Here is a 14,505-nt window from a genome sequence, read left to right on the forward strand (position 1 = left end):
CTTATTGCCTTATTTTATGCTTTACTATAGCCTAACTTCTGTTTTTGGGTGATAGACACTTTTTGCCCTATTTTTTACCTTACTATAACTTTTCTTCCATTTTTTGGGCTTTTGACACTTTTTGCCCTAATTTGTTCCTTACCATAGCCTTACCTTTGTTTTTGGGTGTTTGACAATTATTGCCCTTTTTTACGCCTTACTATAGCCTTACTTCCGTTTTTAGGTGTTAGACACTTTTTTTCCCTTTTTTATGCCGTACTATATGGTGTTACTTCTATTTTTGGGTGTTTGTCACTTTTTGCCCTATTTTATGCCTTACTATGGGCTTACCTTTGTTTTTGGTCTTGGTCATTTTATGCCATATTATATACCTTACTGTAGCATTATCTCTGTTTTTGGGTGATTAAAATTTTTTGCCCTATTTTTGCCTCATTATAGCATTTCCTCCGTTTTGGGTGTTTGACACTTTTTGCCCTATTTATGCCTTACTATATATAGCCTTACCTTTGTTTATGGGCGTTTGTCATTTTTTTCCCTATTTTATGCCTAACTATAGCATTAATTCTGTTTTTGGACATTTGTCATTTTTTTCCCTATTTTATGCTTTACTATAGCCTTTCCTCTGTTTTTGGGTGTTTGACACTTTTTGTTGTATTTTTGCCTTACTACAGCCTTACCTTTGTTTTAGGGCGTTTGTAATTTTTTTCCCCATTTTATGCTTTGCAATAGCCTTACTTCTAATTTTGGGGTTTTATCACTGGTTGACCTGTTTTATGCCTTTTTATAGCCTTATCTTCATTTATGGGTGATTTACATTTTTTTCACTTTTTTGTGCCTTATTTCTATTTTTGGGTGTTTCTCACTTTTTGACCTAATTTATGCCTTACTATTGCCTTACTTTTGTTTTTGGGTGTTTGACAATTATTGCCCTATTTTATGCCTTACTATAGCCTTACTTCCGTTTTTAGGTGTTTGAGACTATTTTTCCCTTTTTTATGCCGTACTATAGGGTCACTTCAATTTTTGGGTGTTTGTCACTTTTTGCCCTATTTTATGCCTTACTATAGCCTTACCTTTGTTTCAGGGCATTTGTCATTTTTTTCCCCTATTTCATGCCTTACTATAGCCTTACTTCCATTTTTGGATGTTTGACACTTTTTGCCTTTTTTATGCCTTTCTATGGCCTTACCTTTGTTTTTGGGCGTTTGTAATTTTTTTCCCTATTTAATGCTTTGCTATAGCCTTTCTTCCATTTTTTGCCCTATTATATGCCTTACTGTATCGTCATCTCTGTTTTTGGGTGTTTGTCACTCTTTGACCAGTTTTGTGACTTATTTTAGCCATACCAAAGTTTTTGGGGGTTTATCACTTTTTGACCTGTTTTTATGCCTTACTATAGCCTTATCTCTGTTTTTTGGTGATTAAAATAGTTTGCCCTATTTATGCCTTACTATAGCATTATTTCTGTTTTTGGGTGTTTGACAAGTTTTGCCTTGTTTTATGCCTTACTATAGACTTACGTTCGTTTTTGTATGTTTGACACTTTTTGCTCTATTCATTGCCTTACTATAGCCTTACTTCCGTTTTTGGGTGTTTGATACTTTTTGCCCTATTTATGCCTTACTATTGCCTTACCTTTGTTTTTGAGCGATTATGATTTTTTTCCCCTATTTTATGCCTTACTATAGCCTTACTTCCGTTTTTGGGGGTTCATCACTTTTTGACCTGTTTTATGCCTTACTATTGTTTTTGAGCGTTTGCTATTTTTTCCCCCTATTTTATGCCTTTGTTTGACACTTTTTGCCGCATTTTATGCCTTACGATAGCCTTTCCTTTGTTTTTTGGGTTTTTGACACTTTTTGCCCTAATTCCTTCCTTACTATAGCCTTACCTTTGTTATTGGGTGTTTGACACTTATTGCCCTCTTTTATGCCTTACTATAGCCTTACTTCCATTTTGGAATGTTTGACACTTTTTGTCTTATTTATGCCTTACTATAGCCTCACCTTTGTTTTTGGGCGTTTGTAATTTTTTTCCCCATTTTATGCTTTGCTACAGCCTTACTTCTATTTTTGGGGTTTTATCACTTGTTGACCTGTTTTTTGCCTTGTTATAGCCTTATCTTCATTTTTTGGTTGATTTACAATTTTTTCCCTTTTTTGTGCCTTACTATAGCCTTACTTCTATTTTTTGGTGTTTGACACTTTTTGCCTTATTTATGCTTTTCTATAGCCTTACCTTTGTTTTTGGGCGTTTGTAAGTTTTTTCCCCATTTTATGCTTTGCTATAACCTTACTTCTATTTTTGGGGTTTTAACACTTGACCTGTTTTAGGCCTTGTTATGGCCTTATCTTCATTTATGGGTGATTTACATTTTTTCCCTTTTTTTGTGCCTTACTATAGCCTTACTTCTATTTTTGGGTGTTTGTCACTTTTTGACGTATTTTATGCCTTACTATAGCCTTACCTTTTTTTTTTCGGCGTTTGTAATTTTTTTTACCCATTTTATGCTTTGCTATAGGCTTACTTCTATTTTTGGGTGTTTGTCACTTTTTGACCTATTTTATAGGCATAAAATAGGCATAAAATTCACTATAGCCTTACTTTTTTTTTGGGCTTGGTAATTTTTTGCCCTAATATATGCCTTACTGTATCGTCATCTCTGTTTTTGGGTGTCACTCTTTGACCAGTTTTGTGACATATTTTAGCCTTACCAAAGTTTTTGGGTGTTTGACACGTTTTGCCTTGTTTTATGCCTTACTATAGACTTACATTCGTTTTTGTATGTTTGACACTTTTTGCTCTATTCATTGCCTTACTATAGCCTTACTTCCGTTTTTGGGTGTTCATCACTTTTTGACCTGTTTTATGCCTTCCTATAGCCTTATCTCCATTTTTGGGTGATTTACATTATTTGTCCTACTTTATGCCTTACTATAGCATAATTTCTGTTTTTGGGTGTTTAACACTTTTTGCCCTATTTTATGCCTTTCTATAGCCTGACTTCCGTTTTTGGGTGATAGACACTTTTTACCATTTTTTTTTTCCTAACGATAGCCTTACCTTTGTTTTTGGGTGCTTGTCACATTTTGCCCTGTTTTATGCCTTGCTATAGTCTTACCTCCATTTTTGGGGGTTTATCACTTTTTGACCTGGATTATGCCTTACTATATATAGCCTTACCTTTATATTTGGGCATTTGTCATTTTTTTCCCTATTTTATGCCTTACTATATCCTTACTTCCGTTTTTGGGTGATTTACACTTTTTGCCCTAATTTCTTCCTTACCATAGCCTTACTTCCATTTTTGGGTGAATGACTATTTATGCCCTATTTTATGCCTTACTATAATCTTACTTCCGTTTTTGGGTGTTATAAAGAATAAGTAGGGCAAAAAGTGTTAAACACCGAAAAACAAAGGTAAGGCTTTATATAGTAAGACCTCATACAGGTCAAAAAGTTATGAACCCCAAAAACGAAGGTAAGGCTATAGTAAGGCATAAATTAGGGCAAAAAGTGTCAAACACTCAAAAATGGAAGTAAGACTATAGTAAGGCATAAATTAGGGGGGGGGGGAAAGACAAACGCTCAAAAACAAAGGTACGGCTATAGTAAGGCAAAAAGTGTTTATCACCCAAACGTGGAAATGAGGCTATAGTAAGGCATAAAATAAGGCAAAAAGTGTCAAACACCCAAAAACAGAAATATTGCTATAGTAAGGCATAAAATAGGGCAAAAAATGTAAATCAAACAAAAACGGAGGTAAGACTATAGTAAGGCATCAAACAGAACAAAAAGTGACTAACACCCAAAAACAGAGATAACGCTAAAGTAAGGCATAAAATAGGGCAAAAAGTGTCAAACACCCAAAAACGGAAGTAAGGCAATAGTAAGGCATAACAAGGGCAATAAGTGTCAAACACCCAAAAACAAAGGGAAGGCTTTAGAAAGGAAGAAATTAGGGCAAAAAGTGTCAAAAACCCAAAAAATGAAGAAAAGGCTGTAGTTTGGAAAAAAAAAAAAGGCAACAAGTGTCTATCACCCAAAAACAGAAGTAAGGCTAGTAAGGCATAAAATCGGGCAAAAAATGTAAATCACCCAAAAATGGAGATAAGGCAATAGTAAGGCATTAAATAAGGCAAAAAATGTCAATCAACCAAAAATGGAGATAAGGCAATAGTAAGGCAAAAAGTGACAAACACCCAAAAACAAAGTAAGGCTATAGTAGGGCATAAAATAGGTCGAAAAGTGACAAACACCCAAAAACAGAAATAACGCTATAGGCATTAATTAGGCAAAAAGCGTGTATCACCCAAAAAAAGAAGTATTTAATAATAAGGCATAAAATAGGGCATACAATGTCAATTACCCAAAAATGGAGGTATGGTTATAGTAAAGAAGAAATTATGGCAGAAAGTTTCAAAAACCCAAAAACGGAAGAAAGGCAAAAAATAGGGCAAAAAGTGTCATACACCAAAAACAATAGTAACGCTATAGTAAGGCATAAAATAGGGCATAAAATGTCAATCACCCAAAAAGGGAGATAAGGCTACAGTAATGCATAAAACAGGGCAAAAAGTGACAAACACCCAAAAACGGAGGTGGTGCAATAGTAAGGCATAAACTACGGCAAAAAGTGACAAACACCCAAAAACGGAGGCAAGGCTAAAGTACGTCACAAAACAGGTAAAAAAGTGAAAAACACCCAAAAATAGAGGTAAGGCTATAGTAAGGCATAAAATGGGTCAAAAAGTGTCTATCACCCAAAAACAGAGATAACGCTATCTCTAAGGAAGAAATTAAGGCAAAAAATGTCAAACCCCCAAAAACAAAGGTATTGCTATAGTAAGGCATAAAATAGGTAAAAAACTGACAAACACGCAAAAATAGAGATAACGCTATCGTAAGGCATAGAATAGGGCAAAAAATTTCAAACGCCCAAAAACAAAGGTAAGGCTGTATATAGGAAGGCATAAAAAAGGGCAAAATGTGTCAAACACCCAAAAATGAAGGAAAGGCTATAATAAGGCATAAATAGGGCAAAAAGTGTCAAACACCCAAAAACGGAAGTAAGGCTATAGTCAGACATAGAATACTGCAAAAAGTGACAAACACCCAAAAATGGAGGTGATGCTATAGTAAGGCATAAATAGGACAAAAAACTGTCAAACGCCCAAATACAAAGGTAAGGCTATATATAGTAAGGCATAAAATAGGGCAAAAAGTGTTAAACATCCAAAAACATAGGTAAGGCTATAGTAAGGAAAAAATTAGGTCAAAAAGTGTCAAACGGAGGAAAGGCTTTAGTAAGGCATAAAATACAGCAAAAAATGTCAATAACTCAAAAATGCAGATAAGGCTATAGTAAGGCATAAAACAGGTCAAAAAATATCAATCACCCAAAAATGGAGGTAAGGCTATATTAAGGAATAAAATAGGTCAAAAAGTGACAAACACCCAAAAACAGAGATAACGCTATAGTAAGTCGTAAAATAGGTCAAAAAGTGACAAACACCTAAAAATGGAGGTAAGGCTCAAGTCAGTCACAAAAATGGGCAAGAAGTGTCAAAAACACCAAAACAGAGACAAGGCTATATAGTAAGGCATAAGTAAGGAGGTAAGTCACAAATAAGGGCAAAAATTGTGAAAAACACAAAAACAGATATAAGGCTATAGTAACACACCAAATAGGTTAAAAAGTGACAAACACATATAAACGGAAGTAAGGTATGAAAAAGGTCAAAAAGTGACATACACCTAAAAACAGAGATAACGCTATAGTAAGGCATAAAAATTGACTAACACCCCAAAAACCCAAACACGGAGATCAGCCTATAGTGAGGAATAAAATAGGGCAAAAAGTGACAAACACCCAAAAATGGAGGTAAGGCTCAAGTCAGTCACAAAAATGGGCAAGAAGTGTCAAAAACACCAAAACAGAGACAAGGCTATATAGTAAGGCATAAAATAGGGTAAAAAGTGTCACTCACACAAAGACGCAGGTAATGCTATAGTAAGGCATAAAAAGTGTGAAAAAATGACACGCCCAAAAACGGAGGTAAGGCTAACTCCAAAACCAGCATAAAATAGGTCAAAAATTTCAAATACCCAAAAACGGACGTAAGGCAATAATATGGGATAAAATAGTAAAAAAGTGTCAAACACTCAAAAACGGAGTAAAAGCTATACTGAGGCAAAAAGTGTCAAATACCCAGAAACGGACGTAAGGCTATAGTAAGGCATAAAAACTGTGAAAAAGTGACAAATGCCCAATAATGGAGGTAAAGCTATACTATGGTATGAATTAGGGCAAAAAGTGACAAACACCCAAAAACACAGGTATGGCAATAGTAAGGCAAAAAAATTGCGACACAGTGACGAACACCCAAAAATGAATGTAAGGCTATGGTAACGCATAAAATAGGGTAAAAAGCGTCACACACCCAAAAACAGGGATAACGCTAAAGCATAAAAATTGCAACACAACACAACACCCAAATCAGAGGTAAGGCTATAGTAAGTCACAAATAAGGGCAAAAAGTGAAAAAAAACACAAAATTGGAGATAAGGCTATCGTAAGGCATAATATAGGGCAAAAAATGTCAAACCCCCCAAAAACAGAGGTAAGGCAATAGTAAGGCAGAAAATAGGGCAAACATTGTCAAACACCCAAAAATGGAGATAAGGCTATTGTAAGGCATAAAATAGGGCAAAAAGTGTCAATCACCCAGAAACGGATGTTTGGAAATAGTAGGTCACAAAAAAGGCAAAAAGTGTCAAAAACACAAAAATGGAGATAAGGCTACAGTAAGGCATAAAATAGGGCAAAAAGTGTCAAACACCCAAAAACAGCTATTACTTTGATGACTAATTTGATGCGGCACTGAGCCTCCAGGAAGCTCTGCCGTGACTGACATTTACATTGTCAATCACAAAGGTGAGCATGTCAGCGTCATTCGCGCAGTGCTATGTATGCAATTTCCACAGTCTTTGCATGTACCGGTGATCGCCCTGCCCCCACGCTTTGTCTCGTGTTTATAAAGCAGCATGAGCTCGGCTCCAGAGTGGGTGGGAGGAGGGTGGGCCGTCCTCTGGTCCTACGTCACCGTGTGGGGAGGAGGAAGTCATTGTCCGTCTGTAGACACGCCCGCTCATGAATATGCATAAGTAGGCCTCAAATCAGCCTGTTTGTGTAGAGTTGCTCAGAAAGTGACTTTTCAGAGGCTAAAACTCTGGAAAACTGGCGAGTTTGGGAAAATAAAAGCATGATATGGGACCTTTAATATGTATTATCCCTGTTTTAAATAAAATAAACTTAAACTTTAATATGTTGGAGTGTCTTTATTCCACTTGCATGAATTAAGCAAAACACAATTTCACATTTTAGGTTAAAATTAAACGAGATTCATTAACAGTAACGTTCACTCCATGTCATGTAAAAAAAGGAATATAATGGTAATGGCTTGGGATGGTGTGATGCTATGCATTAGTGGATGACTGCAAATACTGCAAACAAGTAGTTTAGTAGAATTGATGAAACGCCTCTTTGACCATCTGCCACAGGGCTTTCCTCCATCCTCCGCAGTCTGCCAGTGAACAGGGCAAACTGCAGTGACCTAATGGTGAAACCGACACGCTGTGCTTCCAACAGGGAAACTCCTCCCTAACTGGTGCAGGCTCTAAGTGAAAGCTGTTCTTCCCTAATTCTTAAAGCATTTCTGCTAATGCAGTCAGGTTTCAGGACCCGACTGAGCAAAGCACTCATACACACTTTGGTAGCTAACATCGTCTGCTAGAAGTGTGAAAGGTGATTTTGATTAATAGCTAAGCTGTCACTGTGCTGCAGCTGAGTGCCTCAGTTTAAGATCATCCTCTATGAAGTCATGCCACATTGAGGCGGGAATGATGCAGCTGCATAAATGCATATACAGGAGGCACGCCGCATTCATTTACCACGTCTGACAGCTGAACAAAATTTTTGCATGTCATTATCAAAGTCATTGTCATTCTGCTACAGCTACGTCTGCACAACGATTGAGCTTATTAAAATCATCACACAAAGTAACTTTTGATGATATTTTAGCCATCTCTGAATTTTTGTTTTCTCACTTGTTTTTAAAAACATTAGTTTTGTGTAGAACAGAGCTAGGAAAGTCTTAGGATCTTTATTTCTGATTTTTTTGTTTTGTTTTTTAGGAGTACAGGCAGCGGTAAAGGAGGCCTTTATCTCAAACACAGGCTAAAGATTGGTCTACAGCCTCATTGCATTTTGAGTCAAAAACAATGCAAATGAGGCCCAAAGCTGTAATTAGACATGAACAGATGGTTTTGCTGGTGGACTTCCCTCCCACAATTCCCACCTTCTCATAGACTCAATACCAGCAGAGCTCTCTCAGCCCTCCACCATTGTAATGTACAGTATGTATTTTATTTGTTCTTTTCAGTTACAACTACCGCCACAACTGAAACTGTTTGGATTTTTGGTCATACGCTGAATTTGAGGGGGGGAGGAGGAGCATTGCCCCCTCCTCGAGTGGCCCAAATTTTCAATCCTGTTTTCTTTCATTCATTTTCAAAATAATGTACATAATATACAAATATTTTAAGTGCTATAATTTTGCATTACTGTGTATGTTACACACATCTTGGAACGGTTTATCAGGGATGTAGCGCTACATTTTGGGCCCCTACAGTAAGTCGCCAGGAAACTATACTTATCTCTTCACAATAACCTAATGACTCCATATTCATTGCTTGTATTTTTTATAAATCTGTTCTACTATATTTTCGTAGTTTATTGAATATTGTATGTGTGACATAGTTTTTTTAATCATTTTATGTATTTTATTTTTTTTGGGGGGGGTGATTGGGGAGGGGGATATAGCTAATATAATATATATATATATATGAATGAACAAAGCAAACGTATATCACAATTCATATTGTTACATTTATTTATCTGGTTAATAAAAGGTAAATATAGAATGATTAGAATAATGGGGACACTCTGGCCTGCTACTTAAAGGGGTAGTATTATGAAAAAAATATTTTTATAATAGTTTTGCTACAGTGATATACATCCCTTTGTCTTCATTCAGAGGGCCAAAGTTGGAAAAAGTTCTGTTTCCTCCCTTGTTACACCACATTTTGTAAAAAGTCAGCTCTAAATGGGTGAGTTGGATTTTGGGAAACTCTCCTTCATAGCAGTTCCATATTTAGTATCCGTTATATCGCCTTGTTCTGACGTGTTTGTGACCCAATGTGACGCAGCCGTTGGACAAATCAAATAATTATCACCTTAAATTGAATATTCCTGTGGTTAAGAGAGGAGGAGAAGAAAGCAGCTCCAATGAGTCAGTGATTGAAACAGCAGCAGTAGCAGCTGACTGACTCTGATGAAGTAGCACGCCCCAAAGCTGCCGAGAAAGTGACTTTTCAGTGGGCTAAAACTCTGGAAAACAGGCGAGTTTGGGAAAATAAATCTCATTTACTATGTTGTTGGGGTTCTTAGAACAAATGGAAATGGGTGAAAAATAGCATAATACCACACCTTTAAGACATGTGGCAGCAAAATTTAGCCTTCAAATTTTTTTTAAATAATTGAATCTCCATCCCCGCTTGTGATTTTGGTGTTGTTAAGGAATGCTTAGCAAGATTTTCAAACTGGCCGGAAAAAACCCAACAAAATGGATCCACAAGACAGCCTATACATATATATACACATAAAAAGCATTCAATTGTTGGCTGCTAGTGAGCGAAAAAGCTATCCCACACGTAGAGCACTTTCTGTGGACTCCCACGAGATATATGGAGAGAGATAGATGTTTGGTGCACTTACCTTGTCCCCTGTTCTCACTTTGAAACAATGGAGTTGATTTATGGGAAATGAATACAAATAATCTGTGTGTTGTTGTTTTCCTGGGCTTTACTGGTCCTGGGTGAGCAGAGGCAGAGGAATATTTCAGTCAAGAGATTTTTCAGGCAGAAACAGTGTGCGGCATGTTAAAGTGAGACAAAGAATTATCAAGGGTTTATTTAAGTGAATCCGTGGTAGAAAATACGCTATTAGTGCATGAATGAATCAGGCGCTTTCCAACAAAAATGGGACACTTACTGTTTAGAACCTCTATTAAAATGTTTCCTGAAGCCTAGGACTTTTAAAGTGGTTCATATCAAAGGACAGCTGCATGCTTTAAAATGTAATGATTTGTTGACTAAAAATTGATGTCCTTATGATTGAATGACTTTATGACTAGCTTTTGGAACTGGGCACTTCCTTTTAATCAAAACCATTAAATGAAATCATGTCCCGTTGTGTAAAAACTGCACTCAGGTGGCTATACTTCGACAGGAAATGATTTATATTTCCTCTCCTTTTGTCGTCATGTTTGCTCACCGTAAAGCTGTCATCCAGCAAAAACAATTACAGCTTTGGTGGAGCCAATAACTCGCTAACGGTCGACAGCTCAGTGTCATGGTTCACTTAGAACTCTCATCTATCAGGGGTCAAATCAGCAGGCGTTGTTCTGAGTGCTGCTGCAGAGGTCACTGCACCTAGCCCGCGCTGCGTGGAATCATCAAACTAAGGCATTCTCTGCTTCCATGCTGGGACTCAACACGTGGACTTTCCTCCATGGTGATATAAGAGCTGACTTCAAATTAAATTCCAGTTTAATTTAGTTACGTGCACTATATACAAACGCATATGCTGATGTATAGGCTTTGCATCCATATGGGACTCACATTCTCGACACACATGCACACACACAGACACAGATACAACCTCTCGAGGAGGCACATCATGTTGATTTATTAAAGCGGGAAGAGAAGAAATTGAGAAGGAAGGCAGTAGAGATGAAGAGCAAAGGGAAAGCCAACAGGGACAAAGTGAAACTGGGAATCACATGATTTTACCCACCTACCCATGAACGTGTGTGATTTCACCAAACTGTTAAATATTGCACCACACTCCTACAAGTGGTGACTTTAATAAGACGTGAATACCGAACTCTGTTTATTTGACAAAAAGAGTGTAATATCTATATGCATCAGGCCAACCGTGACATTAGTACAGTTAAAGCTGCTACCCGCAATATTTTTTTAATTAGATACAATCATAGTCTATGACCTTATAAAGCAATGAATCAAACATAATTTATTTGCAAAAAAAAAAAAAAAAAAGGTCAAAATCACCATGAAATAATTGTAGGCAGCTTCCAACAAATTACATTGAATGCCGTGTGTACAATAGAACCAGATAAATCAAATTATAATATTTTTATGACTCTGACTATGGACTCTAGTAACTAGTTTAAAACTAAATGATTTATTAATGCCCAGGCAGTAGTAAATATCTTTGGTTTAACTGCAACCGCATGAAATGGGCAGCTGTTGTTTATACACTGACACTAATACTGCATAATTATGCCTATTTATGCATATTCAGTTTTTAGGTACGCTCTTTATTGTGTCCCATATGGATGCAAATATTGTGGTGCAATATTTAACAGTTTGGTGAAATCACACACGTTTTATGTTGCATAGTTGTAGTTCTGTCAGGTACTTGTGTAGTTTTTGTTTCAGTATCTACCTGTGTCAGTGCAGTCATTGACTTTAAGTAATTGTGATATAAATCAGTGACCTTTTATGCATAAATTCAGACAATGAAAAGCAAAGTAGATGCATTCAAGGTTTGATGGATGAAATCATCCCTAAAAAATCCCCTCCCAATGCAGCCATTGCATTTATAGGCCATCCCCAAACCACAAAAGGAAACATAGAACATTAATCTCTCTGCTGGCCTGCAACATGCACTTGAGTTGGGAATAACAGACAATATAACTGAAGCTGATACATAACGTCTAACAGCAGGATAAACAAAATAATGAAAAGTAAACAAAGCTATTAATAAATTAGTCATAAGCTTGGCCTTAGCGGCTATTTAAAGTTCTTTATTTACAATGACCCAAACTAGATTGATTAATATTTCATTAGATATTTCCCGAAAGAGAAATCAATACAGTATTCCCACATAGTTTACTTGAAAACCTACATGAACATTCTTTTTTTTTTTTGGTCTTTTATTGAGCTTATACAGCATTGAAATGGAAGAAAGAGTTTTAGTTGTTTTCTTGAGCCAAATACATATCAACTTAATTTTCATGTGCACAGATCTACCTTGTCTGCATGTGCTATCAAACATTTACACTATGTCACAATATTTTTTTGTGACGGCGATGCATGTTTTATTATTGCAAAAAATAAAATAAAAAATGTATTTTATTGCTTAGTTGTGACCATCGCCAGCCCTCCCTGAGGAGAGGTAAGCTATATTTTATTAGAGGGAAAGATATGAAAAGACAGAGCAATGTTAAACCCTAGAGAGGGGGAGAAGAACAAGGAAGAGAGAGTTAGGGTAGCACATTCAAAATTGATTGGGGTGGTGGCCTGGGGATCCCTGGCCCCCACTCTTTCTGCTGGCCTGGCTGCATCTGCGGGTAAGGGGGAAGTTCCTGGGTTTGCGGTAGCGGTTTTTTGCACATATACTGGTCTACGATGCACTGGCACGCCTTGGGATGTGGGATAAAACTCATACTGGGCTTAACTTTAGACACGTTAATCCCAAATACCTGCTTTAGGTACTACCACTCACTCATTCCCCCTGTCCACAGCCACCACCATTATAGCTAAGCTTCACACTTGTCACTATACTGGGTTGATTACACAACATAATAAGCACATAATGTTCTACAACTTCACATCTCACCCTCACTGTAAAACAATCTATTGTTCCCCACCCTTTCTATTTCCTACCTTGAGTCTCTCCTCCCTGCTCCCTTTCCCCTCCCCCTCCCTCTCCACTTAGGTGTAACACTGCTCTCCCTTTTTATATCCTCCCTATAATAAAAGATTTCTTACCCTTCCTTAGGGAGGGCTGGTGATGGTCACAATTAAGCAATAAAATAAAACAATTTATTTTATTGCAATAACAAAACATGCATTGCTGGCTCATAATGATTGCACTTCTTGTAGTGTTGACCTTTGACAGCATGTGCAGACAAGAGAAAAAAATAAATAAATGATTGGCTCTCAGCTATTTTGATTGTGCTGAAAGCAGGGTTGGGGTCAATTGTAATTGTAATTGTTGCTGTCGTAATGGTAATTAAATTGTAATTGAGTTTAGATAATTGAAATTGTAATTGTAATTCCCATGAAAATTCTATAAAAATTGTCAATTATAATTTAACGCAAAACTGGGGAACCATATTACAATTCTATGTGCAGTTCTACACATATGTAGTTAACAATTATTAAAGTATGATTCATGTCAAGCTTTCCCACATTTTACCATTTAAAAAATAAATAAATCTAGGGATATACTGACGCAAAAAAAGCTCAGACACTCACACCAAAAATATTAAAACCCATATCGTCATTGATTAGGAAGCCTAACAAGGTAGTCAATAGATAGGAAATAAATTAGATGATTGATATTTGTTTTTCGTGTATTTTACAGCTGAATTGGGACTATCATAAGAGATGCTAACAGAAAGCTAAAACAAGAAGATGATTAACTTTTATTAGATTATTTATTTCATGCTCAGTAATTGTGAATAATTGTAATTGACTTTCTGGCGATTAAAACACAATTGAAATTTAATTGTAATTGGAAAAAAAGCTGATCACTGCAATCGTACTTTAATCATAATTAAACATGGGTAATTGAAAACATAATTGTAACTGAAAAATGTAATTGACCTCAACCTTGGCTGAAAGTATAATGTGATGTCACTAGTGTGCAGTGGGCTGTAATGTACTGTGCCCTTTCTACTGGTATACGTAAAGTGAATGAAGACTGCTTATAAATAATGAAGGTGACTGTGAATGGAGGGAAAATGTGGGTGCTTACACCTGTCATAGAATGTTTAGTTATGAACAATGTGTCTGAAGTTAAAGCCCTAATGAGTGCTTTCCCAGTGCCCAATGCATGCCAGTCTATCCACCTTCGATGTGCGTGCTAGAGCAGCTATTGTGAACCATGGAGCTTCCCTGAACCATGAAAAATAATGCAAAATCTCCGAAGTGGTTAGACAAGACCTGGGCCTCACTGGGATTACACAGTGACCTTCTATTGTGAGGTTGTCCTACAGGGTTGTTATAGTGACTGTATTATCTTATGAATTGTTTAAAAATGGTACACCTTCTCAGTCACAAGTCAGGACTAACATATTTATGCATGTATGCTGGGACAATGTTATCAGGTTTTGATGAGAGCTCATTAATCTTTCCCAGAGGAACAAATCTCCTTTTCCTCTGAAGGACAGAGGGAGGGCCGCGCTCCACGCCGGTGGGCTGTTACTCATACATACAGCTGGCTGTGTCACATCATCCCACAGATAAACGTGTTCCTGTGGCCCATAACTTCTGGATAATGGCCCCGCCTCTTGTTGAGCTTCATGGCTGTGTTATTCTCCTGTCACATACTCAATTGACCGCCACTGTCTG

The sequence above is a fragment of the Gouania willdenowi genome, chromosome 3, assembly GCF_900634775.1.
Source record: "Gouania willdenowi chromosome 3, fGouWil2.1, whole genome shotgun sequence".
Lineage (NCBI taxonomy): Eukaryota > Metazoa > Chordata > Actinopteri > Blenniiformes > Gobiesocidae > Gouania > Gouania willdenowi.